Below are 6,000 nucleotides of genomic sequence, written 5' to 3'. Positions count from 1 at the left end.
AGAAGGGGCAACTCACAAATCATGACAATCAAACAACTATGTGTTGTGTTTTTTTGGGGGGTGCTGGTACTAGGACTTGGACTTAGAGTCTGGGTGTTGTCTTTGAACTTTTTTTTCCCTAAGGCTGGAGCTCTACCACTTGTCCCACAGCTCTGCTTCCAGCCTTTTGGTCATTAATTGGAGATTAGAGACTCATAGATGTTCCTGGCTGGGCTGGTTGTTTGAACCACAATCCTAAGATCTCAGCCTCCTGAGTAGCTAGGATGATAGGCATGAGTCACCAGTGCCAGGCTAAAACAGTGACTTTAACCGTGGAGAGGATCATTTGCTTTGGTAAGTGAAGTCTGGGGATGCAAGGTCATGATGTGGCTACTTTGCTCCCTAAGTTCTTTCTAGCTCTCTCAGTCATTGTCTGCATCCTCTTGGTTTAATATGGCAGCTGGAGTGCCGGCAATTGGATCCAAGCTTGTTCCCTGCCTTCAGGTCTCAACTTTGGAATACAGTCATTTTCTCCTGGGCTGCCCTGACCATGTGTCTCTGGGTCCCGTATCCTCTAATAGCTTGTCTTCCTTTGTTCATCTCCTCACTTGCCTGGACTGATTCTGAGGTCTCACCCCTGTAAGGTTTTGGGCAGGTTCCATAATCTCCCTGCAAGTCAATTTCTTATAAAATGGGATTACATCTGGCCTGGAGTGTAGTTCAATGCCTGGTGTGCATAAGCCTCTGGGTTTGACCTCAGCACTCGAAGTAAAATAAGTCATAGACATTAGGCAAAGACCAATGACCTATGATATTGAGACAAGAATAGACCCTTTGGATGAGCAAGGTATCATCAATGTGTCCTCTGTGCCTCTTTCTCAGGAAGAAAACAAACAAAAGAATTCATGGAAGCTGGACACTGGTAACTCACACTAATCCTTGCTACTCAGAAAGCTGAGATCTCAGTGCCATAGTTCAAAGCCAGCCTAGGCAATAAAGTCCTTAAAACTCTTATGACCAACTAACCAGCAAAAAGCCACAGTTGGAGGTGTGGATCAAGTGGTAGAGCACCAGTCTTGAGCAAAGGAACCCTAGCCTTAAACAAAAATCTCAGGGACAGGAAGTGGCACAGTGGCTCAAGGGGTAAGTGTTGGGGGCCGAGTAACGCCATGTCTAATAATTTTCTGCTGAAAACTGTAGTAGGGGTAAACAAGTGGACCTCTTTATCCTGCCCACCTGTTGTGCTGATAGGCTACGGCACCGAATATAAGGAGGAGGGGGGGTTTGGGGAGAGAGATTTTCCTGCCTTGATGAAGCTGCGTGGCGTCTCTGTTCATGTTCCGGGGAAGGAAGGCTGAGTGCGGGAGGACAGTGGGTCGCTCCTCTCGTGGCTCGTCCTGGTCGGGGCATGATTTTCCCCATCCCTCCTACTAGTCGAGAGGGACCGGGGACGAAGGACCCCGACAGGTAAGGGAGTTAACCTTAAGCTGAAGAGTTTAAGGACAGTGCCCAGGCCCAGACTTCAATCCCCAGGACCAGCCAAAACAAAAAAAGCTAAGGAAGAGTGCAGTTTGAGGCCTTGGAGCCCTGGGTTCAAGCCCTAGTTCCTGTACAAAAACAAACAAAAGAAAACCTAATGGAGGGTTGGGAGTTTGGCCTAGTGGTAGAATGCTTGCCTAGCATGCACGAAGACCCGGGTTCTATTCTTTGGTACCACATACATAGAAAAAGCCAGAAGTGGTGCTGTGGCTCCCGCTGTAGAGTTCTAGCCTTGAGAAAACCCAAGGACAGGGCTCATGCCCTGAGTTCAAGCCCCAGGACTGGCAAAAAAATAATAAATAAAATAAACGAATAGAATCAAGAAAGCCTAGGAAAGGACAGTCTTTACCAGTAAAGCAGAATAATTCCTCATCAGAGCCCAAGATAGAATTACAAAGATTTACCAAGAAAAAAAGTATAGACTGCCTTTTTTTTTTGGGGGGGGGGTGGACAGTGCTGGTCCTAAGGTTCAAACTCAGAGTTCTAGCACTTGAGCCACAGAACCACTTCTGGCTTTTGCTATGTATATAGAACTGAGGAATTGAACTCAGGTCTTTGTGCATGCTAGGCAAGCACTCTACCACCAGGCCAAACACCTGGCCATCCAAGAGATTTTGTACCCAAAGCTAGCATTCTACCACTTGAGCCACATATCCACTTAGGCTTTTTGGCATTTAAGTTGGAGATAAATGTCTCAAGGACTTTCCTGCATGGCCTGGATTTGAACCATGAGCCTCAGTTCTCAGCTTCCTGATTAGCTTGGATTGCAGGTGTGAGCCATCAGTGCATGGCTCTGATTTTGTTGTCCCTGAGCTCTTCAGTTCAATGCTAGTGCTCTACCACTGGAGCCACAGCGCCACTTCCGATTTCCTTGTGATTAATTGGAGATAAAGAGTCTGATCATTCGTGCCCAGGCTGGTTTTGAACCAGGGTCCTCAGATCTCAGCCTCCTGAGTAGCTAGGATTATAGGCATGAGCCACCAGCGCCCAGCCTGATGTTTTTGTTTTAACATCAGTTAGAACAAGGTCTTATTCTTTCAGAACTCTACTGTGGTTCAACTGGTGATAGTATACAAAACACTAAGTGTAGCCAGTTTGCTGAACAGATGGGCCCTATAGGATGTGGGCAGAAAAACCAGTTTATTATTGGATGACAAGTTTATTCTTTGTTCTGTTCAAGTTCACTCTGTCACTGTGAAGTCAATTCCCAGCACCAGTGAAGGATGTGAGGAAGTTCCACGGTTCTTTTTTTTTTTCTGTCCATTGTAAGGCTTGAACTTGGTGCCTGAGCACTGTCCCTGAGCTCTTTTGCTCAAGGCTAGCGCCCTACCACTTTGAGCAACATCTCCACTTCCAGTTTTCTGGTAGTTAATTGAAGATAAAGAGGCTCACCGAGGCTTTTTTCTTTGCCTGGGCTGCCTTCTAACCTTGATCTTCAGATCTCAGCCTCCTGAGTAGCTAGGATTACAGGAGTGAATCACTGGCACCCAGCTCCATGGCTCTCTTTGTTAACACAGGTAAAATTCTCTCCGTCACTTTGACTCCCCAAATGCTCTTAAGTTCACCAATGATAAAAAGTACACTCTTGGGGCTGGGAGTTTGGCCTAGTGGTAGAGTGCTTGCCTAGCATGCATGAAGACCTGGGTTTGATTCCTCAGTACTACATACATAGAAAAAGCCCGAAGTCATGTTGTGGCTCATGTGGTAGAGCGCTAGCCTTCAGAAAGCCCAAGGATAGTGCTTACTTTCTGAGTTCAGAACTGGCAAAAAAACAAAAACAAAAACAGAACAAAAACAACAACAATAAAAAAGATGTAGAGCTGTGTCTCAAATGCTAGAGCCCTAGCCTTGAGCAAATTAAAGTCCAAGGACAGTGCTCAGGTTCTAAACTCAAGTCCCAAGACGGAATAAACAAGTATATGCTTCTACATAAACCTGAAATTGTAAGTCACAAATGGTGGGATAATTGGCAATCAATCATATTTGGTTAATTGTAGCAAGAATCAAACATTTCACGTTTTCTGAAAAGAAATCTCCACATCCCAAACACCACCTGGAGCACTCACTGCCTCTGCTCCTCTGGGGTTGGGGGGGGGGGGCAGTGGAGGCAGGAGAGATAAAAGCCTCTTTGACCCTAAAGGGTGTTTGCAAAGTGCTTGTGGCACTTTGACCCTTCATCTCCCACAAGACTGTGATGATCTCTTCAGGGAATCTTTGTTTATTGTTGTTTGTCCTGTGTTGTGGGTCTTGAACTCAGGGCCTGGGCACTGTCCCTGAGCATTTCTACTCAAGGCTAGTGCTCTAAGAGCAACAGCACCACTTCCAGTTTTCTGGTGGTTAGTTGGAGATAAGAGGCTCACGTACTTTCCTGCTCAGCTGGCTCTGGGCATGATCCTCAGATGCCAGCCTCCTGAGTAGCTAGGATTCCAGGTGTGAGCCACTGATGCCATGCCAGCTTCTTCAGGGATTCTTTCACAGATCCCACTCTGCTCTGTGATGGGCTTTGCCTAACCAGAAGCCATGGGATTTTTTTTTTTTGATGGGTTATGGGGTTTGAACTAGGTTCTGTCCTAGCTAGCTCAAGGCTAGTGCTTTACCATTTTGAGCCACACTACTTTGAGGTCTACTACTCTGAGCCACAGCTCCACTTTTGGTTTTCTGGTGGTTAATTGGAGACAGGACTTAAGGACTTTCCTACTTGGGCTGGCTTTGAAATTCACAGGTGGGTTTTTAAGTACACACACACCTTTTTCTTCTTTCTTTCTTTTTTTCCAGTCCTGGGGCTTGAAAAAAAAAAAAGAATGTCATATAAATGGAAGCAAACAATACAAAGGCTTTTGGAGTCCAGGTTTTTGTTGTTTTGTTTTGCCAGTCCTGGGGCTTGAACATAGGACTTGGGAACTGCCCTGGGGCCTTTTCCTCAAGGCGAACCCTCTACCACTTGAACCACAGCACCATTTCTGGCTTTTCTATGTATATGATAACAAGGAATGGAACCCTGGTCTTTGTGCATGCTAGGCAAGCACTCTACAAGGCCAAACCCCTGGCCTCTAGGTTTTTTTCTTTTTCTTTCTTTTTTTTCCCAAGATAGAAGCAATAAGAGTCACGTGGTGGCTCATGCCTGGCATTCTAGCTACTCAGGAAATTGATATCTGAAGATTACTGTTTGAAGGCAGCCCCACCAGAAAAGTCTGAGACTTTTACCTCCAACAAAAAAACCCAGAATTGAGGTGGGGAGTTTGGCCTAGTGGTACACTGGTACAATATGCATAGCATGCATAGAGACCTGGATCAATTCCTTGGTACCACATATTGTTAATACCAATATCTTATTGTTATTATATAGGTGAATGTACAGAGGGATTAGTTACATGAGTCAGGTAATGAGTACATTTCCTTTATATGGTATCTTCTGTTCTCTCATTCCCTTCCTTTCTCTCCATCCTGTCTCTAATCATGAATTATATAGTTCACTTTTTATCAGTGTCCAGTGAAAGACCATGTCTTAAAAACCAAAAGGCCAAAGCTGGGTGCTGGTGGCTCATGTGTGCAATCCAAGCTGCTCAGGAGTCTGAGATCTGAGGATCATGGTTCAAAGCCCAGGCAGGATAATCTGTGAGATTCTTATCTCCAATTAACCACCTAGAAACCAGAAGTGGAGCTGTGGCTCAAAGTGGTAGAGATCTAGCCTTGAGCAAAAGCTAAGGGTCAGCACCCAGGCCTTGAGTTTGAGCCCCAATACCGAAATCAAAAACAAAAAAAGGGCCAGGCATCAATGGATGATTCATGCCTGTACTCTTATGTACTCAGGAGGCTGAGATCTGAGGTTCGCAATTTGAAGCAGTCTCCAGAAAGACTTAAATGCAAATAACCAACAGGTGTGGCTCAAGTGGTAAAGCACCAGTCTTGAGTGAAAAAGCTAAGCAAGAGCCATGAGATCCTGAGTTCAAGCTCCAGGATTTTAATTTATTTTTATTTTTTTTAGCCCTACCTTGGAACGGTCCTTGCTGCTGACTAGCTGAAGCAGGTCCCCTTTCCTTTCCCACTAACCCCAAACGCCCCCAGCAGTTTTGGAAGAAGAGAGCCTGAGACCAAGGCCCTGGCTGGCGCTGACACTGCTGGCAAACACAGATGCTGTTGAGACTTTGAAACTTCTCAGTCAAAACAAGATGCTCTCGCACCCTGTTTCCATCTCACACTGCTTGACTTCACTTTTTCTGCCTCTGTGTGTGTGTGTGTGTGCCGGCTGGGGCCTGAACTCAGGGCCTGAGCAGTTTCCCTGAGCCTTTTGTTCGAGGATAGCACGCTGCCACTTCTGGCTTTTTCTGTTTATGTGGTGCTGAGGAATGGAACACAGGGCTTTGTGCATGCTAGAAAAGCACCGCAGAGCTAAGCCACATCCCCAGCCCCAGTGCCTCCTAGGTAAAGGGACCCCAGCTGGAAGGCCATGTCTCCTCCCGCCCTCCTCGGGTTTTCTCCCTG

This window comes from Megascapheus bottae, chromosome 18 (assembly GCF_031878675.1).
Source record: "Megascapheus bottae isolate mThoBot1 chromosome 18, mThoBot2.hap1, whole genome shotgun sequence".
Taxonomy (NCBI): Eukaryota; Metazoa; Chordata; class Mammalia; order Rodentia; family Geomyidae; genus Megascapheus; species Megascapheus bottae.
This window is presented reverse-complemented; position numbering follows the sequence as displayed.